Source organism: Scyliorhinus torazame, chromosome 8 (assembly GCF_047496885.1).
Source record: "Scyliorhinus torazame isolate Kashiwa2021f chromosome 8, sScyTor2.1, whole genome shotgun sequence".
In the NCBI taxonomy this organism is placed as follows: domain Eukaryota; kingdom Metazoa; phylum Chordata; class Chondrichthyes; order Carcharhiniformes; family Scyliorhinidae; genus Scyliorhinus; species Scyliorhinus torazame.
In genome coordinates this window covers 8,886,903-8,914,471 of record NC_092714.1, presented here as the reverse complement: position 1 = coordinate 8,914,471, position 27,569 = coordinate 8,886,903, and positions in this window count along the sequence as shown.

Sequence of the window (27,569 nt, the reverse complement as noted above, 5' to 3'; positions counted from 1 at the left end):
TAGGCTGAGATGGAATGGGAGAAGACTCACGTGGAATACAAACAACAGCATAGACGAGGTGGATTGAATTGTCCATTTGTAGTGAGGGGTTTGAGTGACTTGTAGCACTTCCTGACCACTAGTTCCAACAGGAAGGCCTGTAGGAGAGATGGCCAACAAGGAATCCGTGTGATTGAGAGCTATACATTCCATGGGTAGGGAAAGTGGTTTAGCCCCAATAAAGCATATTGTAAGCTCTTTTATCATTATTCCTGCCTCCAATTGTCAATTTAGGGGCTAACAGAACGGTGGAGTCAAAGGCCATTTAAAAAGAAAACTGGGTTTCACTGTAGTAACCGGGGCCAACATGGGGTTGGCATCATTGGGGTCTTCAGGGACTTCTACGAGGAATTGTACCGATCCGAGCCCCCACGGGAGGAGGGAGGGATGGGCCGTTTCCTGGACCAATTGAGGTTTCCAAAGGTGGAAGAGGGACTGGTGGCGGGACTGGGGCCCCGATTGGGCTGGAGGAGCTGATCAAAGGGATAGGAAGCATGCAGGCGGGGAAGGCACCGGGGCCGGACGGTTTCCCGGTCAAGTTTTATAAAAAATATATATGATCCTGTTGGGCCCGCTGTTAGTTAGGACCTTTAATGAGGCAAGGGAGGGGGTGCTTTACCCCCGACGATGACCCGAGCACTGATCTCCTTGATCCTGAAGCAGGACAAGGATCCCCTGCAATGTGGGTCTTACAGACCGATTTCCTTGCTAAATGTAGATGCCAAGGTGCTGGCGAAGATCTTAGCCACGAGGATTGAGGATTGTGTGCCGCAGATCATCCTTGAAGACCAGACGGGGTTTGTGAAGGGGAAACAGTTATATATAGAAATATAGTATATAGAATTTACAGTGCAGAAGGAGGCCATTCGGCCCATCGAGTCTGCACCGGCTCTTGGAAAGAGCACCCCACCCAAGGTCCACATCTCCACCCTATTCCCATAACCCAGTAACCCCACCCAACATTAAGAGCAATTTTGGACACTAAGGTGCAATTTATCATGGCCAATCCACCTAACCTGCACATCTTTGGACTGTGGGAGGAAACCGGAGCACCCGGAGAAACCCACGCACACACGGGGAGGATGTGCAGACTCCGCACAGACAGTGACCCAAGCCGGAATCGAACCTGGGACCCTGGAGCTGTGAAGCAATTGTGCTATCCACAATGCTCCCGCGAATGTGCGGAGGCTTTTGAACGTTATCATGATGCCAGCGAGGGAGGGGGAGGCGGAGATAGTGGTGGCGATGGACACTGAGAAAGCCTTCGATAGGGTAGAGTGGGAGTACCTGTGGGAGGTGCTGAAGAGGTTCAGGTTTGGGAGGGGTTTGTCAGGTGGGTTAGGCTGTTGTATGAGGTCCCGATGGCGAGTGTGGCCACAAATAGGAGGAGGTCCGAGTACTTTTGGTTGCACCGAGGGACGAGACAGGGGTGTCCCCTGTCTCCCCTGCTCTTCGGACTGGCGATTGAACCCCTGGCTATGGCACTGGGGGAGTCGAGGAACTGGAGGGGGTTGGTGCGGGGTGGGGAGGAGCATAGGGTGTCGCTTTATGCGGACGACCTGCTGCTGTATGTGGCGGACCCGGTGGGAGGAATGCCAGAGGTAATGAGGAACCTTATGGAATTCGGGGACTTTTCGGGGAACAAGCTCAACATGGGGAAGAGCGAGCTGTTCGTAGTTCAGCTAGGGGACCAGGAGAGGGGGATTGGCGAGCTCCTACTAAAAAGGGCGGAGAGGAGCTTCAGATATTTGGGGGTCTAGGTGGCCAGGAGCTGGGGGGCCCTGCATAGGCTTAACTTTACAAGGCTGGTGGAGCAAATGGAGGAGGAGTTCAAGAGGTGGGACGCGTTGCCGCTGTCCTTGGTGGGTAGGGTGCAGTCAATCAAAATTACGGTGCTCCCAAGGTTTTTGTTCCTGTTCCAGTGCCTCCCCGTGTTTATCCCGAAGGCTTTTTTCAGGCGGGTTAACAGGAGTATAATGGGGTTTGTGCGGGCGCGTGGGACTCTGTGGGTGAGAAGGGTGTTCCTGGAGCGGAGTTGAGATAGGGGGAGGCTGGCGCTGCCCAACCTCTGTGGGTACTACTGGGCCGCCAATGCGACGATGGTGCACAAGTGGGTGATGCAGGGGGAGGGGGCTGCATGGAAGAGGCTGGAGACGGCGTCCTGTGTGGGTACGAGTCTGGGGGTGCTGGCAACGGTGCCGCTGCCGCTCCCTCCAAGGAGGTATAGCACGAGACCGGTGGTGGTGGTGGCCCTCAAAATTTGGGGGCAGTGGAGGCGGCATAGGGTGGAAGTTGGTGCCTCGGCGTGGACCCCATTACAGGGGAAGCACTGGTTCGCCCCAGGAAGAACAGGTGGAGGGTTTTCGGGGTGGCACAGGGCAGGGATACGAAAGTTGGGAGACCTGTTTGTGGACGGAAAGTTCACGAGCTTGGGTGAGCTGGAGGAGAAGTACGGGCTCCCCCCGGGGAACACCTTCAGGTACTTACCGGTAAGGGCGTTTTCCAGATGGCAGGTGGTTGAATTCCCGCGGCTACTGCCACACACAGTACAGGACAGGGTGCTCTCGGGGGGGGGGGGGGGGGTGAGAGTGGGGAAGATCTCGGAAACTTACCAGGTGATGCAAGAGAAGGAGGAGGCCTCGGTGGTGGAGTGGAAAGGTAAGTGGGAGGAGGAGTTGGGAGAGGAGATCGAAGAGGGGACGTGGGCAGATGCCCTAGGGAGGGTGAACTCTTCCTCTTCGTGCACGAGGCTCATCCTCATACAGTTTAAGGTGCTGCACATGACGAATGTGATATAAAATAGTTACTTTAGAGATATTAGTTACTGTAATGTAGAGATAGGCCAGTCTCATCCTGGTGAGTTCACAGACAAAGGATTTCAGACCGCATGGCAAAGCAAGGAGGAGGTGTGTCCAGCTACGGAGGGGAAAAGGATGCTGGATAATAGGGGCCAGAGGAAGGGATTGTAAGTGAGCCAATTAGAGTGTATGGCCAGGTCAGGAGGGGTATAGGATGACCTATGGGAATCGTGTCTGTGAAACTTGATGCCAGTTGTGTGATTAGTAGAGATCCCTTTGTCCTACAGACTCACTTGATTCCAGAGGTGTACGAAGCAAGATGTGTTTTGTACCGCTGTGAACTGAGAAAGACTTGCAAGTCAAATAAAATAACTAATGCTGTACCTGCAAATCCATCTCGACTTTTATTGAGGCCAGACTGACGGGTAAAGAAATTTGGAATTTGTCACACAGGGCACACATGACCGGGACAAGGACGAGCCGGTTCTTTGGGGGTGAGGACAGGTGTGTTAGGTGCTCAGGGAGCCCAGCAAATCACACCCATATGTTCTGGGCATGCCCAGCACTGGAGGAATTTTGGAAGGGCGTAGCGAGGACGGTGTCGAGGGTGGTAGGATCCAGGTCAAACCGGGCTGGGGGCTCGCAATATTTGGGGTGGCAGAGGAGCCGGGAATGCAAGAGGCGAAAGAGGCCAGAATTCTGGCCTTTGCGTCCCTGGTAGCCCGGCGAAGGATTCTCCTTCAGTGGAAAGATACGAGGCCCCCAAGCGTGGAATCCTGGATCAGCGATATGGCGGGGTTCGTTAAATTGGAGAGGGTGAAATCCGCCTTGAGAGGGTCGGTACAAGGGTTCTTTCGGCGGTGGCAACCGTTCTTAGACTTTCTGGCAGAACGATAGATATTGGTCAATGGCAGCAGCAGCTCGGGGTGGGGGGGGGCGGTTTACTTTATTTTTGTTTATGTTATTTACACTGGAGGGTCTGAGGGGGTGTATACACCTGTTGTGTTAAGCTGGGGTGTTAATGTTAATTTATTATTTATGTACAGGGGGGGAGGGGTTTGGGGCTTTGCTTTTTTAGATTGTGTTTTGTACTTAACCCTGTTGGGTTCTTTTTTCTTTCTCATTTTGTTATTGATATTTTATGAAAACCTTTAATTAAAATTATTTTAAAAAAAATAAGTGTGGCACACCACTCGTTGTCCGGGTTAATGCTCATCACTGGGAGTTGTTTCACCTTCTTCGCTGAAAGCATCGTATACTTGGTGATGATGCCCACCCGGAATGGGGATGTGAGGCCCTCGGTGTCGGAACCTGGAACCATGTCGCAGTCGGAGTCTGCAACGGGTTGCTGTACTGATCGGACGTTCCTGCGCTGCGACTGGGATCGCTGTGTATTGTTGAGCAGACCTGCACAGGGCTGCGTAGTGGCCAAGCTTGCCACACTGGAGACAGCGTCGAGATTTTACGGGACATTGCCGCTTTAAATGGGCGGAGCCACAGTTGTTGCACATCATGGCATCGACGTCAGGACGCTCCGTGCTCCACCGCGCATGCGTAGTGTGGTCGAATGATGTGCGCACCTGCACAGTTCGGTCGTCGACCTCGCCGTCCCCTTGGTCGGGTGCGCATGCGCAGGAGGCCTTGACAAGCGCGTGAAATGGCCGCCCTCACCCAGACTCAGGCCTTGGAGCTGTTTTACGGCCTGCACCCGCTCCGCATCGTGGGGGCCTTTCCGCGCCATCTCTGCCGCCTTGATATGGGAGTACCGGTTGTTAGCGTGCTCGTGGAGGACGCAGGTTTCGATGGCGATGGTAAGGGCGAGCTGCTTAACTTTAAGGAGCTGCTGGCGAAGGGGATCGGAGTGGACCCCGAAAACGATCTGGTCATGGATCATGGAGTCTGAAGTGGAGCCGTAGTTGCAGGACTGCGCGAGGATACGGAGATGTGTCAAAAAGGACTGAAAAGGTTCATCCTTACCCTGCAGCCTCTGCTGGAACACACAGCGTTCAAAGCTCTCGTTGACTTACATGTCGGACATCAGCAGGACAGTTTTAAACTTTGTCTTGTCCTCGCCTTCAGCAAAGGTGAAGGAGTTGAAGATGTGGATAGCGTGGTCCCCGGCTGTAGGGAGGAAGACAGCGATCTTCCTGGCATCCGATGCGGTTTTGTCAAGATACAGCTGAAACTTCAGCTTGAAAGTCTTCCAGTTCGCACCGAGGTTGCCGGCGATGCGGAGCTGCGGGGGAGGGCGGACGCAGTGCATGTTACCGGATGGCTGATCGCTGGTCAAAGGCCGACTATCTCAAGGTGGGTCCGTCAAACTCGAGCATGACTGCAGCTCCTCACAGACCGCATGGTTCGGTTGGAGCAGCAATTGGATGCACTTAGGAGCATGCAGGTGGCGGAAAGCGTCATAGATCGCAGTTATGTAAGTGTGGTCACACCCAAGGTGCAGGCAGAGAAATGGGTGACCACCAGAAAGGGCAGGCAGTCAGTGCAGGAATCCCCTGTGGTTGTCCCCCTCTCGAACAGATATACCCCTTTGGATACTGTCGGGGGGGATAGCCTATCAGGGGAAAACAGCAGCAGCCAGAGCAGTGGCACCACGGCTGGCTCTGATGTTCAGAAGGGAGGGTCAAAGCGCAGAAGAGTAATAGTTATAGGGGACTCTATAGTCAGGGGCACAGATAGGCGCTTCTGTGGACGTGAAAGAGACTCCAGGATGGTATGTTGCCTCCCTGGTGCCAGGGTCCAGGATGTCTCCGAACGGGTAGAGGGAATCCTGAAGGGGGAGGGCAAACAGGCAGAGGTCGTTGTACATATTGGTACTAACGACATAGGCAGGAAGGGGCATGAGGTCCTGCAGCAGGAGTTCAGGGAGCTAGGCAGAAAGTTAAAAGACAGGACCTCGAGGGTTGTAATCTCGGGATTACTCCCTGTGCCACGTGCCAGTGAGGCTAGAAATAGGAAGATAGAGCAGACAAACACGTGGCTAAACAGCTGGTGTAGGAGGGAGGGTTTCTGTTATCTGGACCACTGGGAGCTCTTCCGGGGCAGGTGTGACCTGTATAAGATGGACGGGTTGCATCTAAACCGGAGAGGCATAAATATCCTGGCCGCGAGGTTTGCTAGTGTCACACGGGAGGGTTTAAACTAGTATGGCAGGGGGGTGGGCACGGGAGCAATAGGTCAGAAGGTGAGAGCATTGAGGGAGAACTAGGGAATAGGGACAGTGTGGCTCTGAGGCAGCGCAGACGGGGAGAAGTTGCTGAACACAGCGGGTCTGGTGGCCTGAAGTGCATATGTTTTAATGCAAGGAGCATTACGGGTAAGGCAGATGAACTTAGAGCTTGGATTACTACTTGGAACTATGATGTTGTTGCCATTACAGAGACCTGGTTGAGGGAAGGGCAGGATTGGCAGCTAAACGTTCCAGGATTTAGATGTTTCAGGCGGGATAGAGGGGGATGTAAAAGGGGAGGCGGAGTTGCGCTACTTGTTCAGGAGAGTATCACAGCTATACAGCGAGAGGACACCTCAGAGGGCAGTGAGGCTATATGGGTAGAGATCAGGAATAAGAAGGGTGCAGTCACAATGTTGGGGGTATACTACAGGCCTCCCAACAGCCAGCGGGAGATAGAGGAGCAGATAGGTAGACAGATTTTGGAAAAGAGTAAAAACAACAGGGTTGTGGTGATGGGAGACTTCAACTTCCCCAATATTGACTGGGACTCACTTAGTGCCAGGGGCTTAGACGGGGCAGAGTTTGTAAGGAGCATCCAGGAGGGCTTCTTAAAACAATATGTAAACAGTCCAACTAGGGAAGGGGCGGTACTGGACCTGGTATTGGGGAATGAGCCCGGCCAGGTGGTAGATGTTTCAGTAGGGGAGCATTTCGGTAACAGTGACCACAATTCAGTAAGTTTTAAAGTACTGGTGGACAAGGATAAGAGTGGTCCGAGGATGAATGTGCTAAATTGGGGGAAGGCTAATTATAACAATATTAGGCGGGAACTGAAGAACATAGATTGGGGGCGGATGTTTGAGGGCAAATCAACATCTGACATGTGGGAGGCTTCAGTAAGGCCTTTGACAAGGTCCCTCATGGTAGACTAGTACAAAAGGTGAAGTCACACGGGATCAGGGGTGAACTGGCAAGGTGGATACAGAACTGGCTAGGCCATAGAAGGCAGAGGGTAGCAATGGAGGGATGCTTTTCTAATTGGAGGGCTGTGACCAGTGGTGTTCCACAGGGATCAGTGCTGGGACCTTTGCTCTTTGTAGTATATATAAATGATTTGGAGGAAAATGTAACTGGTCTGATTAGTAAGTTTGCAGACGACACAAAGGTTGGTGGAATTGCGGATAGCGATGAGGACTGTCTGAGGATACAGCAGGATTTAGATTGTCTGGAGACTTGGGCGGAGAGATGGCAGATGGAGTTTAACCTGGACAAATGTGAGGTAATGCATTTTGGAAGGGCTAGTGCAGGTAGGGAATATACAGTGAATGGTAGAACCCTCAAGAGTATTGAAAGTCAAAGAGATCTAGGAGTACAGGTCCACAGATCACTGAAAGGGGCTACACAGGTGGAGAAGGTAGTCAAGAAGGCATACGGCATGCTTGCCTTCATTGGCCGGGGCATTGAGTATAAGAATTGGCAAGTCATGTTGCAGCTGTATAGAACCTTAGTTAGGCCACACTTGGAGTATAGTGTATAGTTGAGTCTGGAGAAGGGGGTGTAGATAGCCTGGGTCACATTGTGATCCAAAAAGACGAGGTGTTGGGTGTCTTAAAAAATATTAAGGTAGATAAGTCCCCAGGGCCGGATGGGATCTACCCCAGAATACTGAAGGAGGCTGGAGAGGAAATTGCTGAGGCCTTGACAGAAATCTTTGGATCCTCGCTGTCCTGGGAGTGTTTGATGGGGACAGTGTAGAGGGAGCTTTACTCTGTATCTAACCCCGTGCTGTACCTGTCCTGGGAGTGTTTGATGGGGACAATGTAGAGGGAGCTTTACTCTGTATCTAACCCCATGCTGTACCTGTCCTGGGAGTGTTTGATGGTGACAGTGTAGAGGGAGCTTTACTCTGTATCTAACCCCGTGCTGTACCTGTCCTGGGAGTGTTTGATGGGGACAGTGTAGAGGGAGCTTTACTCTGTATCTAACTCCGTGCTGTACCTGTCCTGGGAGTGTTTGATGGGGACAGTGTAGAGGGAGCTTTACTCTGTATCTAACCCCGTGCTGTACCTGTCCTGGGAGTGTTTGATGGGGACAATGTAGAGGGAGCTTTACTCTGTATCTAACCCCATGCTGTACCTGTCCTGGGAGTGTTTGATGGTGACAGTGTAGAGGGAGCTTTACTCTGTATCTAACCCCGTGCTGTACCTGTCCTGGCAGTGTTTGATGGGGACAGTGTAGAGGGAGCTTTACTCTGTATCTAACCCCGTGCTGTACCTGTCCTGGGAGTGTTTGATGGTGACAGTGTAGAGGGAGCTTTACTCTGTATCTAACCCTGTGCTGTACCTGTCCTGGGAGTGTTTGATGGTGACAGTGTAGAGCGAGCTTTACTCTGTATCTAACCCTTAGCTGTACCTGTCCTGGGAGTGTTTGGTGGGGACAGTGTTGAGGGAGCTTGACTCTGTATCTAACCCTTAGCTGTACCTGTCCTGGGAGTGTTTGATGGGGACAGTGTAGAGGGAGCTTTACTCTGTATCTAACCCCGTGCTGTACCTGTCCTGGGAGTGTTTGATGGTGACAGTGTAGAGGGAGCTTTACTCTGTATCTAACCCTTAGCTGTACCTGTCCTGGGAGTGATTGATGGGGACAGTGTAGAGGGAGCTTTACTCTGTATCTAACCCTCAGCTGTACCTGTCCTGGGAGTGTTTGATGTGGACAATGTACAGGGAGCTTTACTCAGTATCCAACCCCGTGTTGTACCTGTCCTGGGATTGCTGGTAGTGACAGTGTAGAGGTAGCTTCACTCTGTATCTAACCCCGTGCTGTACCTGCCCTGGGAGTGTTTGATGCAGACAGTGTAGAGGGAGCTTTACTCTGTATCTAACCCCGTGTTGTACCTGTCCTGGGATTGCTGGTAGGGACTGTGTTGAGGTAGCTTCACTCTGTATCTAATGCCGTGCTGTACCTGTCCTGGGAGTGTTTGATGGGGACAGTGTAGAGGGAGCTTTACTCTGTATCTAACCCCGTGCTGTACCTGTCCTGGCATTACTGGTAGGGACTGTGTAGAGGTAGCTTCACTCTGTATCTAACCCCGTGTTGTACCTGTTCTGGGAGAGTTTGATGGGGACAGTGTAGAGGGAGCTTCACTCTGTATCTAACCCTTAGCTGTACCTGTCCTGGGAGTGATTGATGGGGACAGTGTAGAGGGAGCTTTACTCTGTATCTAACCCCGTGCTGTACCTGTGTTGGGAGTGTTTGATGGGGACAGTGTAGAGGGAGCTTTACTCTGTATCTAACCCCATGCTGTACCTGTCCTGGGAGTGTTTGCTGGGGGCAGTGTAGAGGGAGCTTTACTCTGTATCTAACCCCGTGCTGTACCTGTCCTGTGAGTGTTTGATGGGGGCAGTGTAGAGGGAGCTTTACTCTGTATCTAACCCCGTGCAGTATCTGTCCTGGGAGTGTTTGATGGGGGCAGTGTAGAGGGAGCTTTACTCTGTATCTAACCTCGTGCAGTATCTGTCCTGGGAGTGTTTGATGGGGGCAGTGTAGAGGGAGCTTTACTCTGTATCTAACCCCGTGCTGTACCTGTCCTGGGAGTGTTTGATGAGGACAATGTAGAGGGAGCTTTACTCTGTATCTAACCCCGTGCTGTACCTGTCCTGGGAGTGTTTGATGGGTCAGTGTAGAGGGAGCTTTACTCTGTATCTAACCCCGTGCAGTATCTGTCCTGGGAGTGTTTGATGGGGACAGTGTAGAGGGAGCTTTACTCTGTATCTAACCCCGTGCTGTACCTGTCCTGGGAGTGTTTGATGGGGACAGTGTAGAGGGAGCTTTACTCTGTATCTAACCCCGTGCTGTACCTTTCCTGGGAGTGTTTGATGGGGACAGTGTAGAGGGAGCTTTACTCTGTATCTAACCCCGTGCTGTCCCTGTCCTGGGAATGTTTGATGGGGGCAGTGTAGAGGGAGCTTTACTCTGTATCTAACCCCGTGCTGTACCTGTCCTGGGAGTGTTTGATGGGGGCAGTGTAGGTGGAGCTTCACTGAGTATCTTTACTCTGTGTTAGCTGTGCCTGGCCTGGCAATATTTGCTGACAATGGTTGAATTACCAACTATGCTAATCCCTCGCACCAACGCCTTTACTCAAGTTAACCCTGAAACGTCTCTCTGTTAAATGCGCCAATATGTTCCTCTGACGGTTTCTGTCATCTTTCTGCTTCGCTTTTACTCAATTGTTTTTCCATAAACATTAATAAAACCCACTTTTCCCTTTTTTCTGAGGCAAGAAATGAAATTTGAAGTAATGAGGATTCTTTAAGATCTCCTTCTTTTGAAGTTGAACTGGCCTCCCATCCCTTCCCTTGAAGGAAAGGAATTCGAGGCTGGGTTTTGAAGTGAGGAGCTGACCCCAATATTCTGTCCAAACCAATTAAATACAGGCTGAGCTTTGTGCTTTGAGCGTAGTCAAAAATGCTACCCTCTGGAATTCGGGAATACAGAGTATAATGTAGAGCACACATGAGAAGGTGGACCCACATTCATTAGAGTGATGATGGTGGTTAACACAAGGAGACTAAGGACTATTTGGCAGGCATCAGCCTAACAGTTGACACTCCTCAGGCACCCCAATCGTAATGAGCTGGTTTTCAAAATCAGCACATTTAGAAATTCAGCTTGTTGGGACTGCTCTCTCCTATTTCCATTCTTACCCATCCAGTAGCAGTCAACGTATCTCCAGCAAGGCTTTTCTCCCCCACTACTGAACATCACACCCTCCCCAGCCATGTGTGACGGACGCTCAGGGCACAGAAGGTGGTGGGCTTGCATATCAGTGCGAACTCTTTGATTGAGTTCAATCATCAAACTCTCCCTGCTCTGCACCAGAGCCCGACAAGTACACACATAAGAATATGTGAATTAGTAAAAGTAGGCCATTCGGCCCCTCGAGCATGCTGTGCCATTTGAAAAGATGACGACTGATTGGATTGTGGTCTCAATCCCACTTTCCTTTCTACCCCCTGTAGAATACATTCTGACATAGAAAGGATTAGCGTCCGTTCATGCGTGTCCTCCGCGTGCTCCACCCTGCGATGCTCGAGGGGATTGGTGCCTTCGCAGATGCCTCTTCAGTTTGTGCGTTCTCAGGCAATCGATTCCCACATGTCAGTGGGGATGTTGCATTTATTTAGAGAGACTTTCAGGGTGCACTGGTAGCATTTCCTCCTACCTCCTCGTGATCACTTACCACTGCAAGAAACCTCAATGAGAGGAAGCGGACTGCAACGCCATCCTGTAATTCCAAACTGCGTTTAAAGCACCACCTCAAAGGACAAAGCGGCCTACGGTCATCTGGGACGATGGCGACTTTACTTACTAAAGTCTGTGTCAATCTATATATTGCAGGCAGCGCAATAAGTTCTTCCTCATTTAAGAGTCTCAGGTGGTTTCAAACAACATCAGGCCTTCAAACCCTTTCGGTCAGCTGCCTGAGTGATGGATCCTGGATAACAGTTAACAACTCGTCTCTAGGCAGAGACTTCCTGTTTTATTTTAAACATGTTGGTTATTTATCATGTTGGGTTTGACCACAAATTTGTCTGGAAGGCATAAAATCCAACACTGCAAGCAGAACGTGCAGAATTCAGGGACCAGATTCGAGCCTCCTCTCACTGGAATTGTCCATAACCTTCTCACCTTCTCCCTCTGACTCAGGGGAGGTTGGGAGGGGCCAAAAAGGAATTGCTGTCTCCGCATCCCCCCCCCTCCCCTCCCCCCAAACATATCCCATCTGTTGTCTGTGAAGCACTTTCAAGCTTTCTGACCACGTGTCTTTAAAATGCACGCAAGCCATTCGAGCTCAGATCTATTAATCATCGGGCATAATGGATTATTGATCAAATAATCGTTTATTTTGCTTGGCCTTTATTTCCACTAGCGCAAGTCAACACTTTGAAATATTTTCACTGAGATCTCTCCGCTTGAAGAGGGTTTTATCTTCGAGCGCCGGTCCCCGCATTTAAAAAAAAAGGGACAAAGAGGCATTGGAAAAGGCGCAAAGGTGACTGATGGGGATGGTGTCCGAACTGAGAGCTTTTACCTAGCAGGGCAGGCTGAACATGCTGGGGCTCGACTTCCTGGAAAAGCAAAGGCTGAGGGGGTGGCCTGATACAGGACTTCAACACTATAAAGGGGTTCAAGAGGGAATGGGCAGGTGGTGGTGGTACCCAGAGAGTGATACAAATGTGCAACCACAGAGAGAGGTTAAGACGAACAGTATAAATGCATTGGAAGGAAGCTGGATACACACATGGGGGAGATAGAAATAGAAGGAAATACTGATAGAGTGAAATGAGCTGGACTGAAGGAGACTCGAGTGAAGTATAAAAATTGGCTTGGACCAATTGGGCCAAATAAGCTGTTGGTGTTGTGTAAATTCTACAATGACGCATTCCTGCTACCATCAGGTATAACCATCCACAGCAGTCTGAGTCAATGCCACTCCATTTGGAGATTATTCCTGGATACATTCTGCGACTTTCAGAACAAAGTTGAATTATCTCCGGTACCGGTGCTGAAGTAATTGTTGCCAGTTTCTGACAGTGGGGGCTCCGAAGCCTGATTGATTACTATTAAGCCGTAAAAAGTTTATTGCAAACTTGTCAGCCCGTACAATTCAAAATCAATACAGACCGCAACAAAGGTCTCTTAAGGAGCGCACTATGAAGCAAAAAGCTCTTAGATCAGATGAAAGGAAGTCGGCCTCACTCGCACACTCTGAATATAAATTCACATCGCGTTAATCGACAGCTTCTGTTTCTGAAAATCTCGCTCCTTTTTAATTGAAACTGCATGCAGCTAATCTGTGTGTGTGTGTCTGTGTATGTATGTGTAAGTGTGTGCAGGGTAGCACGGTGGCACAGTGGGTCAGCCCTGCAGCCTCACGGCATCGAGGTCCCGGGTTCGATCCCGGCTCTGGGTCACTGTCCGTGTGGAGTTTGCACATTCTCCCCGTGTCTGCGTGGGTTTCGCCCCCACAACCCAAAGATGTGCAACGTAGGTGGATTAAACATGCTAAATTGCCCCTTAATTGGAAAAATAAATGAATTGGGTACACTAAATTTTTTTTTTACGTGCGCGTGTGTGTGTATATGCCTGTATGTGTGTATATGTGTGTGTATATGTGTGTGTGTATATGTGCGTGTATGTATGTTTGGATATGTGTGTGTATGTATATGTGTGTTTGTGTGTGCATATATGTGTGTGTATGTTTATGTATGTGTGTGTGTATGTGTATTTGTCTGTGTGCGTGTCTGCGTGGAAATGTATTTGTATATGTGCATGTGTGTGTGTGTTTGTGTATAGGTGTTTGTGTGTGCCTGTGTGTGTGTTTGTTTGTATGTGTGCGTGTGTATATGTGTTGGCGTGTGTCTGTGTGTTTGTGTGTGTATATGTGTTGGTGTGCGTATGTGTGTTTGTGTGTGTGTCTGTGTGTATATGTGTTGGTGTGTGTTTGTGTGTGTGTATATGTGTCTGCGTGTGTGTGTGTCTGTGGGGCACATTTAATTCATCATATAGAAACATGAATTGTGAGGCTGCACATGGGTGTTTAGATTAAAGTCATAAGATGCAATCGGCGTAATAATGAATTGCAATTGGTTAAAAAAAATCTCCAGAGATTTCCCTTTGTATCAGCTATAATTGGACAAGGAATGAGAGGTCTCTGATTTTTGATGGGTTGAGATACCTCAATAGTCAGGCTGTGCATTGGGTGAATTTGTCTTGGCAGAATTGTAATGAAATCGAGCACCTTGGGGACCCCAAATGCAGGTATTTTGCAGCTGGAGAGTTTATGTTGTGTTTTGATGTGGGCAAACGCACTTGCTTATTTCACAGAGAAATGCAGAGCACTTGCAGCTCTCAAACAGTACTGTCTGCCCATTCTATCCCCGCTGCAGTTTCTGCTTCACACGAGTCTCCCCGCTGTCACTCCACCCCTCCTCATCTCGCCCTCTCAGCCTCTCCTGCTATTCCTTCCTCGCTCTTCTACTTATTTAGCCTCCCCTTAAATTTACGCTATTGCGATGTTCAAAATTACCCGGAGTTTTGATGAATTAGAAAGGGAGGAACTGTTTCGACGGGTGCTCGAGTCGGTAACTAGAGGGCGCAGATTGAAAATAATTGGCAAAATAACCCCAGAGCCGGAGGGGAGGTTTTCCACGCAGAGAGCTGTAATGATCTGGGACCTGCTGCCTGAAAGGGTTGTGGAAGATAATTCAATCGTCATTTTCAAAAGGGAATTGAATGAATACCTGAAGGATGAAAAATTGCCGGGTTTGGGGAACGGACAGGGGTGTAGGACTACCCAGCTGGATCTCCCAAACAGCTGGAACAGGTGTGATGGGCTAAATGGCCCCCTTCTGTTCTGTGTGAGTCTACCATTCAAACCAACTGTTACTTAGTCCAAGCCTTGGCTGTGATACATCTCTCTGTCAGTAATATCCACTCGAGATTGCAGATGTGGCCATCTGTAGTGCGGCACAGTAGCGCAGTGGTTAGCACTATTGGTTCACAACGCCAGTGCCCCAGGTTCGATTCCCGGCTTGGGTCACTGTCTGTGCGGAGTCAGCACATCCTCCCCGTGTGTGCGTGGGTTTCCTCCGGGTGCTCCGGTTTCCTCCCGCAAGTCCCGATAGGCATGCTGTTAGGTGAATTGGACATTCTGAATTCTCCCTCAGTGTACCCGAACAGGCGCCGGAGTGTGGCGACTAGGGGCTTTTCACAGTAACTACATTGCAGTGTTATTGTAAGCCTACTTGTGACAATAATAAAGATTATTATTATCTTACCAGTAGATTAATAAATCTGGATGTTCACCTGCACTGCACGCCTTGTCACTTTGTCCAGACATGTTTCATGCCACGCAGATTGGAGTTTGTGAAAGGGACAAGCCATTACATATCTCCCACTCACTCCAGCTGAGGGATCGCACTAACTTGGCACGCAGGTAGTCATAGAATTATAGACTTCCAACAGTGCCGAAAGAAGCCATTCGGCCCATTGAGTCTACACTGACCCTTTGAAAGAGCAGTCCGTCCAAGCCCACTCCCTCACCCTATCCCAATAACCCCTTAACCTAACCTACAAATCTTTGGACACTAAGGGGCAATTTAGCACGGTCAATACACCTAACCTGCACATCTTTGAACTTCGGTCCCGAGGCGTGGCACCATGCAGACGCTGTGACAGATAAACGGACATCGCGCGACAATCACCAGGTAGGAATGTTCCCTTCCAGTCGGGGAACACTTCAGCAGTCAAGGGCATTCAGTCTCTGACCTCCGGGTAAGCGTTCTCCAAGGCAGCCTTCAGGACGTGCGACAACGCAGAATTGCCGAGCAGAAACTGATAGCCATGTTCCGCACACATGAGTACGGCCTCAACCGGGACCTTGGATTCATGTCGCATTACATTCATCCCCCACCATCTGGCCTGAGCTTGCAAAATCTGTCCTGGCTTGAGACAATTCACACCTCTTTAACCTGGGGTTACCCCTCTCTCCAGTTGCATAGTCTGGACTTGTAAAGACTTAATTACCTCACATTCAAAGTATCATCTTGCATCATTTGCTTTGTCTTTATATGCTGTGTTTGTGTAACCTACCTCTTCACTCACCTGATGAGAACTGTACAGAACTCTGGCACGGCCGCATTTGGAGTATTGCGTACAGTTCTGGTCACCGCATTATAGGAAGGACGTGGAGGCTTTGGAACGGGTGCAGAGGAGATTTACCAGGATGTTGCCTGGTATGGAGGGAAAATCTTATGAGGAAAGGCTGATGGACTTGAGGTTGTTTTCGTTGGAGAGAAGAAGATTAAGAGGAGACTTAATAGAGGCAGACAAAATGATCAGGGGGTTGGATAGGGTGGACAGTGAGAGCCTTCTCCCGCGGATGGAAATGGCTGGCACGAGGGGACATAGCCTTAAACTGAGGGGTAATAGATATAGGACAGAGGTCAGGGGTAGGTTCTTTACGCAAAGAGTAGTGAGGCCGTGGAATGCCCTACCTGCTACAGTAGTGAACTCGCCAACATTGAGGGCATTTAAAAGTTTATTGGATAAACATATGGATGATAATGGTATAGTGTAGGTTAGATGGCTTTTGTTTCGGTGCAACATCGTGGGCCGAAGGGCCTGTACTGCGCTGTATTGTTCTATGTTCTATGTTCTATGAAGGAGCTACACTCCGAAAGCTAGTGATTCCAAATGAGCCTGTTTTACTTTAACCTGGTGTTGTAAGAACATAGAACATAGAACATAGAACAATACAGCACAGTACAGGCCCTTCGGCCCACAATGTTGCACCGAAACAAAAGCCATCTAACCTACACTATGCCATTATCATCCATATGTTTATCCAATAAACTTTTAAATGCCCTCAATGTTGGCAAGTTCACTACTGTAGCAGGTAGGGCATTCCACGGCCTCACTACTCTTTGCATAAAGAACCTACCTCTGAACTCTGTCCTATATCTATTACCCCTCAGTTTAAAGCTATGTCCCCTCGTGCCAGCCATTTCCATCCGCGGGAGAAGGCTCTCACTGTCCACCCTATCCAACCCCCTGATCATTTTGTATGCCTCTATTAAGTCTCCTCTTAACCTTCTTCTCTCCAACGAAAACAACCTCAAGTCCATCAGCCTTTCCTCATAAGATTTTCCCTCCATACCAGGCAACATCCTGGCAAATCTCCTCTGCACCCGCTCCAAAGCCTCCACGTCCTTCCTATAATGCGGTGACCAGAACTGTACGCAATACTCCAAATGCGGCCGTACCAGAGTTCTGTACAGCTGCAACATGACCTCCTGACTCCGGAACTCAATCCCTCTACCAATAAAGGCCAACACTCCATAGGCCTTCTTCACCACCCTATCAACCTGGGTGGCAACTTTCAGGGATCTATGTACATGGACACCTAGATCCCTCTGCTCATCCACACTTTCAAGAACTTTACCATTAGCCAAATATTCCGCATTCCTGTTATTCCTTCCAAAGTGAATCACCTCACACTTCTCTACATTAAACTCCATTTGCCACCTCTCAGCCCAGCTCTGCAGCTTATCTATATCCCTCTGTAACCTGCTACATCCTTCCACACTATCGACAACACCACCGACTTTAGTATCGTCTGCAAATTTACTCACCCACCCTTCTGTGCCTTCCTCTAGGTCATTGATAAAAATGACAAACAGCAACGGCCCCAGAACAGATCCTTGTGGTACTCCACTTGTGACTGAACTCCATTCTGAACATTTCCCATCAACCACCACCCTCTGTCTTCTTTCAGCTAGCCAATTTCTGATCCACATCTCTAAATCACCCTCAATCCCCAGCCTCCGTATTTTCTGCAATAGCCTACCGTGGGGAACCTTATCAAACGCTTTGCTGAAATCCATATACACCACATCAACTGCTCTACCCTCGTCTACCTGTTCAGTCACCTTCTCAAAGAACTCGATAAGGTTTGTGAGGCATGACCTACCCTTCACAAAGCCATGCTGACTATCCCTGATCATATTATTCCTATCTAGATGATTATAAATCTTGTCTCTTATAATCCCCTCCAAGACTTTACCCACAACAGACGTGAGGCTCACCGGTCTATAGTTGCCGGGATTGTCTCTGCTCCCCTTTTTGAACAAAGGGACCACATTTGCTATCCTCCAGTCCTCTGGCACTATTCCTGTAGCCAATGATGACATAAAAATCAAAGCCAAAGGTCCAGCAATCTCTCCCCTGGCCTCCCATAGAATCCTAGGATAAATCCCATCAGGTCCCGGGGACTTATCTATTTTCAGCCTGTCCAGAATTGCCAACACCTCTTCCCTACGGACCTCAATGCCATCTAATCTATTAGCCTGGGGCTCAGCATTTTCCTCCACAACATTATCTTTTTCCTGAGTGAATAATGACAAAAAATATTCATTTAGTATCTCGCCTATCTCTTCAGACTCCACACGCAACTTCCCATCCCTGTCCTTGACTGGTCCTACTCTTTCCCTAGTCATTCGCTTATTCCTGACCTATAGAAAGCTTTTGGGTTTTCCTTGATCCTTCCTGCCAAATACTTCTCATGTCCCCTCCTTTCTCGTCTTAGCTCTCTCTTTAGATCCTTCCTCGCTACCTTGTAACTATCCATCGCCCCAACTGAAACTTCACACCTCATCTTCACATAGGCCTCCTTCTTCCTCTTAACAAGAGATTCCACTTCTTTGGTAAACCACGGTTCCCTCGCTCGGCGCCTTCCTCCCTGCCTGACCGGTACATACTTATCAAGAACATGCAGTAGCTGATCCTTGAACAAGCTCCACTTATCCAGTGTGCCCAACACTTGCAGCCTACTTCTCCACCTTATCCCCCCCAAGTCACGTCTAATGGCATCATAATTGCCCTTCCCCCAGCTATAACTCTTGCCCTGCGGTGTATACTTATCCTTTTCCAGCATTAACGTAAACGGCACCGAATTGTGGTCACTGTCCCCAAAGTGCTCTCGTACCTCCAAATCCAACACCTGGCCTGGTTCATTACCCAAAACCAAATCCAACGTGGCCTCGCCTCTTGTTGGCCTGTCAACAAACTGTGTCAGGAAACCCTCCTGCACACACTGTACAAAAAACGACCCATCTAATGTACTCGAACTATATCTTTTCCAGTCAATATTTGGAAAGTTAAAGTCTCCCATAATAACTACCCTGTTACTTTCGCTCTTATCCAGGATCATCCTCGCCATCCTTTCCTCTACATCCCTAGAACTATTTGGAGGCCTATAGAAGATTCCCAACAGTGTGACCTCTCCTTTCCTGTTTCTAACTTCAGCCCATACTACCTCGGAAGATGAGTCCCCATCTAGCATCCTCTCAGCCACCGTAATACTGCTCTTGACTAGCAGCGCCACACCTCCCCCTCTTTTGCCTCCTTCTCTGAGCTTACTAAAACACCTAAACCCCGGAACCTGCAACATCCATTCCTGTCCCTGCTCTATCCATGTCTCCGAAATGGCCACAACATCGAAGTCCCAGGTACCAACCCATGCTGCCAGTTCCCCTACCTTATTTCGTATACTCCTGGCATTGAAGTAGACACACTTCAAACCACCTACCTGAACACTGGCCCCCTCCTGCGACGTCAAATCTGAGCTCCTGACCTCTATACTCTCATTCTCCCGTACCCTAAAACTACAATCCAGGTTCCCATGCCCCTGCTGCATTAGTTTAAACCCCCCCAAAGAGCACTAACAAATCTCCCCCCCAGGATATTTGTGCCCCTCAGGTTCAGATGTAGACCATCCTGTCTGTAGAGGTCCCACCTTCCCCAGAAAGAGCCCCAGTTATCCAGAAATCTGAATCCCTCCCGCCTGCACCATCCCTGTGCAGGGATTCTGTGCAGACTTCTTACTGTGCCCATCTTTGGACTGTGGGAGGAAGCCAGACCACCCGGAGGAAAGCCACGCAGACACGGAGAGAAAGTGCAAACTCCACACAGACAGCCACCCAAGGTCGGAATTGAACCTGGAACCCTGGTGCTGTGAGGCAGCGGTGCTAACCACTGCGCCACCGTGCCGCCTCATCTGACACGATCTGACCTCTGTTCACAAACTGTCAGGTGGCAGAACCACCGGGCTCAGTGTCTTCTGGTAGCGCCGCTGAAAGGTAGTTGACAGGAAGAATCACTGAAACTCAGCCCCCATTCATTGGAGGGAGTGAATGGGCATCTGAAATCTGACACCTGACATTGGGGTTCAGGGTCTAATCTAGTTCCATTTGCCGGGGGGTCAGTCTAAGAATATTACAATCATGGCTCTCAACTTCATTTTCTGTCCTTATCACAATAAAATGGAAGCTGCCTTTCTGTTCCAGAAGTTTCTGAATGGCTCCACCAATCACAATTGAAAACAGGGGCTGACACAGAATCCCAGAGAGCTGATTGGCTGCTTGCCAAGTCCATCAAAATGACGTCACGGGTCAAGCCACAGAGCATACTGAATCAAAATGCCTGCCCGGCCACTCCAAATAACAGCCGGGTGGGGGGTGGGGGGTGAGGGGCATTCAGTTCAAAACCAAAAGGCTGCAATTTAAAAGCAAGGTTTACAATTCTGGGACAGCCAGCAAGGCAGGAATTAACCACGGAAAGCAAGGATTGGAAAGAGGTTCCTTACAGTACGTATCAAGGAATGATTGTGCAGGAGATGCAGACTCTTTGCAATGCCACACTTTAATTGCCAGAGAAGAGGGCACCCAATGACAGGGAGAGAAGCAGGAGCAGCAATCATCACAGCAATAGGGGAGGTGGTGCTGGACCTTACGGAAAATGAGTGCAGCCGGTGCATTGGTAGGAGGCGAGATAGGAGGCAGGCCTTGGGGTGGTGAGACTGAAAGGGGAATTCTTTGCAATTGAAAGAGAGGTGTGTTGAGAGGGTTGGGGAGGGGAGGGTTAATGATGTCTAGGATGCTGTGCAGAATGGGCCATTGATGTTTGAGGTTTTGAATGCTCTCATGAATTGGGAAGTAAAGACTGACGCCATGTTGAAAGTTGTAAAATGCAAACAATGTAACATCTCACATTGCTTGCAGTGCTTCCAATGCCGACATCCGCCTCTACGGTTGAGGACTCTGGGTCTGTACTCGTTGGAGTTTAGAAGGATGAGGGGGGGATCTTGTTGAAACTTCCAAGATACTGCGAGGCCTGGATGGAGTGGACGTGGAGAGAATGTTTCCACTTGTAGGAGAAACTAGAACCAGAGGACACAATCTCAGAATAACGGGACGATCCTTTAAAACAGAGACGAGGAGGAATTTCTTCAGCCAGAGGGTGGTGAATCTGTGGAACGCTTTGCCGCAGATGGCTGTGGACCCAAATCACTAAGTGTCTTTAAGACAGAGATAGATAGGTTCTTGATTAATACGGGAATCAGGAGTTATGGGGAGAAGGCAGGAGAATGGGGATGAGAAAATATCAGCCATGGTTGAATGACGGAGCAGACTCGATGGGCCGAGTGGCCTAATTCTGCTCCTATGTCTTATGGTCTTATGGTCTACGCACTCCCCTCGGAGGAAGGAGATGGCCTTAACCTTCACTATTTTTGTCTCCGACGCAGATGCATCATCGACTGCTGCTGCACAAGCCACACAAACCTCTGAGGAAGAAGAGGGAGCCTCAGAGTGTACAACGTCACACCCTTCCTCCACACCCAGCTCCAGCACAGGCACACTTTGCTGGGGCATCGCATCTCGGCAGTAAAACTGGGGAAAGTCCATCACACAAAGGTGGAACAGGCCACTGGCAGCCACCCACAGGAGTGCTGGGTGGGAGCCACATACTGATAAGCCTTTGCAGTCGTCCGTAAGACAGTAGATGCTAGACATCCAGGGCAATGTGTGTGGAGGGTTGGTGGAGGTACCGGAGAGGTTCTGTGTTGCGGTGTGGACTTTGGAGGTGTCCATTAAGACCGTGAGCACCTGTGGTCACCCATCCAAGAAGGTACAGCTTCCTCCATCGGCAGACTAGCAACCGTCTTGGAGAGTCAAACCCAGCAGATTACTGAAGCATTTACACTTCACCGACTTGATAGCTCAGAGGTCCAGATTTATTTAGGATCTCATCAATCTCTTGTGGATCCGCACATAGATGGCCTTGTAGATCCTGAAGAGGCCCTACTCTCTCCCTTGTTACTCTTTTTGCCCTTTATGTATTTGTAGAAGCTCTTTGGATTCTCCTTTGCCTTATCTGCCAAAGCAATCTCATGTCCCCTTTTTGCTCTCCTGATTTCTCTCTCACCTCTACTCCGACAATCTGTATATTCTTCAAGGGATCCACTTGATCCCAGCTGCCGATGCATGTCATGTGCCTCCTCCTTCTTTTTGACCAGGGCCTCAATATCCTCAGTCATCCAGGGTGCCCTCCTTCTCCCAGCCTTGCCCTACACTCTAAGAAGAATGTGCTTACCCTGAATCCTGGTTAACACACTTTTGAAAGCCTCCCACTTACCAGTTGTCCCTTTGCTTGTAAACAGGCTCCCCCCCCAATCAACTTTTGAAAGTTCCCGCCTAATAATCGAAATTGGCCTTGCCCAAATTTAGAATTTTAAATTTTGGGCCAGACCTATCATTCTCCGTAGCTATCTTAAAACTAATGGAATTATGGTCACTGGTCCCAAAGTGATCCCTCACTAACACGTCTGTCACCTGCCCTTCCTTATTCCCCAAGACGAGGTCAAGTTTTGCCCCTGTCTAGTCGGGCCATCCACATACTGAATGAGAAATTCCTCTTGAATACACTCAACAAATTTCTCTCCAGCCAAGCCCCTAATGCTTTGCCTGTCCCAGTCAATGTTGGGAAAATTAAAGTCCCCAACTATTACCACCCTATTGTTCCGGCAGCTATCTGTAATCTCCACAGATATTTGCTCCTCAATTTCCCGCTGACTATTTGGGGGCCTCAATTACAGTTCTATCAAAGTGATCTCACCCTTCTTATTTTTTAGTTCTACCCATATACTCAGTGGGCGAACCCTCGGATATATCTCCTCTCTGAACCGCCGCGATATTCTCCCCAAACAAAAACGCAACTCCCCCTCCTCTCTTACCTCATGTTCTATCTTTCCAATAGCGTCTGCAGCAGGATTTTCCGATCCCCTGCCAGGTCGGATAATCCCCGGCGGACGGCGGTAATCCCGCCCTGCCGCCGGCTGCCGTATTCGGCGGCGCAGGTTTTCAGGTGGGGTTGGAGTCCACGCCACGCCGGCTGGGTGCCGTTGGCAGCGGTCCCACCGGGAATTCTCCGGGCCCCAATGGGCTGAGCGGCCGTCCATTTTTGGCCAGTCCCGCCGACGTGGGTTACACATGGTCCCACACGGCTGGACCTGCAGGTAAGTCGTCTGGGGTGGTCCTCGGGGAGGGGGGGTGCGGGGGGGGGATCCGACCCAGGGGGCCCCCCCACGGTGGCCTGGCCCGCGATCAGGGCCCACCAGTCTGCGGGCGGGCCTATGCCATGGGGGCACTCCTTCCTTCCGCACCAGCCACCAGCCCCTGTCGGGCTCCGCCATGGCCGGCGCGGAGAAGACAACACTCTGCGCATGCGCCAGAATACGCCGGCCGGTCTGCGCATGCGCGGTACCACACCGGCTGTTCCACACATGCGCGAGATCGCACAGTCCCTTCGCCGCCAGTTGGAGTGGCGCCAACCCCACCAGCGCCCACCTAACCCCCGGAAGTGCGGAGAATTCCGCACTTTCGGGGGCTGTTGATGCCGGAGTGGTTGGCGCCGGTTCTCCCGTCGGCATGGGGACTTAGTCCCCGGAAAGGAGAATCCTGCCCCTGTACTCTGGAACTTTGAGCTGCCAGTCCTGTCCCTCCCTGTCCCATGTTTCAGTAATAGCTATACTATCTCAGTCCCATGTACCTACCCATGCCCTGAGTTCATCTGCCTTGCCCATTAGACCTCTTGCATTGAAATAAATGCGATTTAACTGCGAGGACTGTCGGAGGATACAGCAGGATTTAGATTGTCTGGAGACTTGGGCGGAGAGATGGCAGATGGAGTTTAATCCGGGCAAATGTGAGGTAATGCATTTTGGAAGGTCTAATGCAGGTAGGGAATATGCAGTGAATGGTAGAACCCTCAAGAGTATTGAAAGTCAAAGAGATCTAGGAGTACAGGTCCACAGGTCATTGAAAGGGGCAACACAGGTGGAGAAGGTAGTCAGGAAGGCATACGGCATGCTTGCCTTCATTGGCCGGGGCATTGAGTATAAGAATTGGCAAGTCATGTTGCAGCTGTATAGAACCTTAGTTAGGCCACACTTGGAGCATAGTGTTCAATTCTGGTCGCCACACTACCAGAAGGATGTGGAGGCTTTAGAGAGGGTGCAGAAGAGATTTACCAGAATGTTGCCTGGTATGGAGGGCATTAGCTATGAGGAGCGGTTGAATAAACTCGGTTTGTTCTCACTGGAATGAAGGAGGTTGAGGGGAGACCTGATAGAGGTATACAAAATTATGAGGGGCATAGACAGAGTGGATAGTCAGAGGCTTTTCCCCAGGGTAGAGGGGTCAATTACTAGGGGGCATAGGTTTAAGGTGAGAGGGGCAAGGTTTAGAGTAGATGTACGAGGCAAGTTTTTTACACAGAGGGCAGTGGGTGCCTGGAACTCACTACCGGAGGAGGTGGTGGAAGCAGGGACGATAGGGACATTTAAGGGGCATCTTGACAAATATATGAATAGGATGGGAATAGAAGGATACGGACCCAGGAAGTGTAGAAGATTGTAGTTTAGTCGGGCAGCATGGTCGGCACGGGCTTGGAGGGCCGAAGGGCCTGTTCCTGTGCTGTACATTTCTTTGTTCTTTGTTCTTTGTCTTTGTAATCTAGACTTCCCTTGCTCTCTGCCCTGCTTTCTCAGACCATCGGGCCGGTCATGTTTTGTACACTCTCCCTGTGTTTTATTTCTCTGAACCTCACTGGGCCCATTCGCTGAGTTCTCCACTGTCTCTATACTGAACCTCACTGGACCCATTCGCTGAGTTCTCCACTGGCTCTATACTGAACCTCACTGGACCCATTCGCTGAGTTCTCCACTGTCTCTATACTGAACCTCACTGGACCCATTCGCTGAGTTCTCCACTGTCTCTGTACTGAACCTCACTGGACCCATTCGCTGAGTTCTCCACTGTCTCTGTACTGAACCTCACTGGACCCATTCGCTGAGTTCTCCACTGTCTCTGTACTGAACCTCACTGGACCCATTCGCTGAGTTCTCCACTGTCTCTATACTGAACCTCACTGGACCCATTCGCTGAGTTCTCCACTGTCTCTGTACTGTGGCCCTTTTTGATTTTTGACTTTGGTTTCTCTGCCATTCACTTTTACCCTTGTTGCCTTCTGTTTCTGTCCCCACTTTACTTCCCTCCAACTTCCTGCACCAGTTCCCATCCCCCTGCCACATTAGTTTAAGTCTTCCCAACAGCACCCTCAGACATTGATTCCAGTCCTGCCCTGGACATTCCAGGTTTTTATTTCAATTCAAATTTCGCCATCTGCCATGGTGGGATTCGAACCCGGGTCCCCAGAGTGTTGTCTTGTGTGTCTGGATGACTAGACCAGTGACAGTACCACTAAGCGACCACCTCCCCGTTGCTACCTTGTATCCTCCTCCCTCTCCTCCTCCTCCTCCCTCTCCTCCTCCTCCACCCTCTGCTCCTCCTCCTCCCTCTCCTCCGCTTCTCTTCCGTCTCCTCTGCTCCTCCTCCTCCTTCTCCCTCTCCTCCTCCTCCATCTCCCTCACCTCCTCCTCCCTCTCCACCTCGCTGGGGAAGGGGTAGACCATTTAGGACAGAGATGAGGAGAAATGTCTTCCCGCCGAGAGGTGGTGAGCCTGTGGAATTCGTTACCACAGGAAGTAGTTCAGTCCAAGACATTGTATGGTTTCAGGAAGCAGTTCGATACAGCTCTTCGGGCGAAAGGGATGGAAGGATATGAGGGGGAAAGCGGGATTAAGCTATTGAGTTGGATGAAAGCCATGATCATAATGAATGGCGGAGCAGGCTCGAAGGGCCGAATGGACACCTCCAGCTGCTAATTTTCCTTTATTTCTATGTTTCTATGTCTACACCATGCCCACTAAGAATTATCTACATCATTTTTGGGAGGGCAATAAACGTTGGCCTTGCCAGTAACACCCACATCTCATGAACCTATCAGATAAAAAACCTCTAATTTCTCCACACTCCCCAAAATAGCCTTTGCAGCCAGGATGGTCCAAATGGCCTGCTTCTGCGCTGCAACAATTCTGTGGTTTGAATATCAATGCATTCTACCAACCTCCCAATTGTCCCGGCACCCATTTGTTTGAGCGGGGGAGGGGGGGTGGGTCAGTGAGGTAGAAGGAAGGGGGATTGAATTGACCCAAGTTGCACAAAGTGCATCGGGTCAAACTCTACGACAAACGTGACAAAGACCAGTTTTACTCTGAACCTGTATCAGCAAGAGCTGCTCAATGTTTTAGTGCGGCTAGGGTTGTTTTCTTTGAGATAGATTGCAGCCACCTCGACATGGATTTGAATGGTAAATACCCCAAATTTTGAGCAAGGCTTACGAGATTAAACAAACACAATTAAAAATCAAGTTAAATCAGATTTTTAATAGGATAATGGATTGAATAGATTTAAATGTGTTTCGTTTCATTAAATCTCATTCATGTAATCTCATCCCACAAGCCCCTGGGACATTGCAAATAACTGCAGTGCGAGAGAGTCCAATCAACTTGTTCTTTCTGAAACTGCAATCAAATTGATTAACAGGGAAGAGGTGAGTTTGGGGGGTGGGGGGGGGGGGTGTTGAATGAGGGTAAGTTCAGAGTAAACATCACCCACAACAGTTGTCCTGCGGTCTGATTGTCTGGTTTTGGGATGTGTCACGGGGTTACTATGTGCCCCCCGCCCCCCACCCCTCCCGCCGCTGGATCTGGCTTTTCTGACCTTTCTGTGAGACACAGGCCGGGAGAATTTGTACTGATTCAACACCTCATCACAGCTCCCCTGATGTCCCACGTCCCACTTTACCATCTGTCAGCTTAGTAGTGACGCTGGATTCACTCCACCGCTGTCACTTCTGAACTGGCCTGGCAACTTTGGTCATCAGTCAGCCCCACATCACAACGGTGAACACACTTCGGAAATACTTTATGGGCGGTAAAGTGCTCTGGGACATCCTGAGGTCCTCTTTTTGGGTGAAGTGTACACTTTCAGGTCTTTGGATATGATACATGAGACAATGAAGGGTGTTCACACTAACATGCATCCATTAGATTCTTTTCCTTTTGGTCTTTCCCTCTTATTCATTTTGTGCTCTTTGTATTTGTTGCAAGAATAAGGATAGCAGTCTTCGTCAGCGAGGAGTCTTTATTGAACCGGTCTCAGGATATCTGCCTTCAGAGGCAGCCTCATGGCGAAGTCGCATGACTACAGTAAGCCAGAGATGTCAGACTGGTTACATTTCAAAACCACATTGAGCTGAAGATACAAGCATCTCTATTTTCTTAGCGAACTAGTGACACATTTGCATGCACGAACTTATTATCCAACATACATCCACTGTTCTCATGCATGAACAATTGTTTGGTTTACTGGTCAGTCCCTACACATATCAATTTAGCTCAGTTGGCTGGACAGCTGGTTCGTGATGCAGAGCGAGGCCAGTAGCGTGGGTTCCATTCCCGTACCGGCTGAGGTCATTCATGAGGGCCCCGCCTTCTCAACCTTGCCCCTCGCCTGAGGTGTGGTGACCCTCAGGTTAAACCAGCATCAGTCAGCGCCCCCCCCCCCTCAAAGGGGAAAGCAGTCTATGGTCATCTGGGACTGTGGCGACTTTACTTTACACATGCATTGCACACATTCTCTTTAAATCATACAAGCCGGTTCAGGGAGCCCGTGCATGTTGACATTGCCTGTTCTTTTGCGAGTTCTGCCTTGTCCGGAATGTGTCAGTCCCGTGGCCCCTGT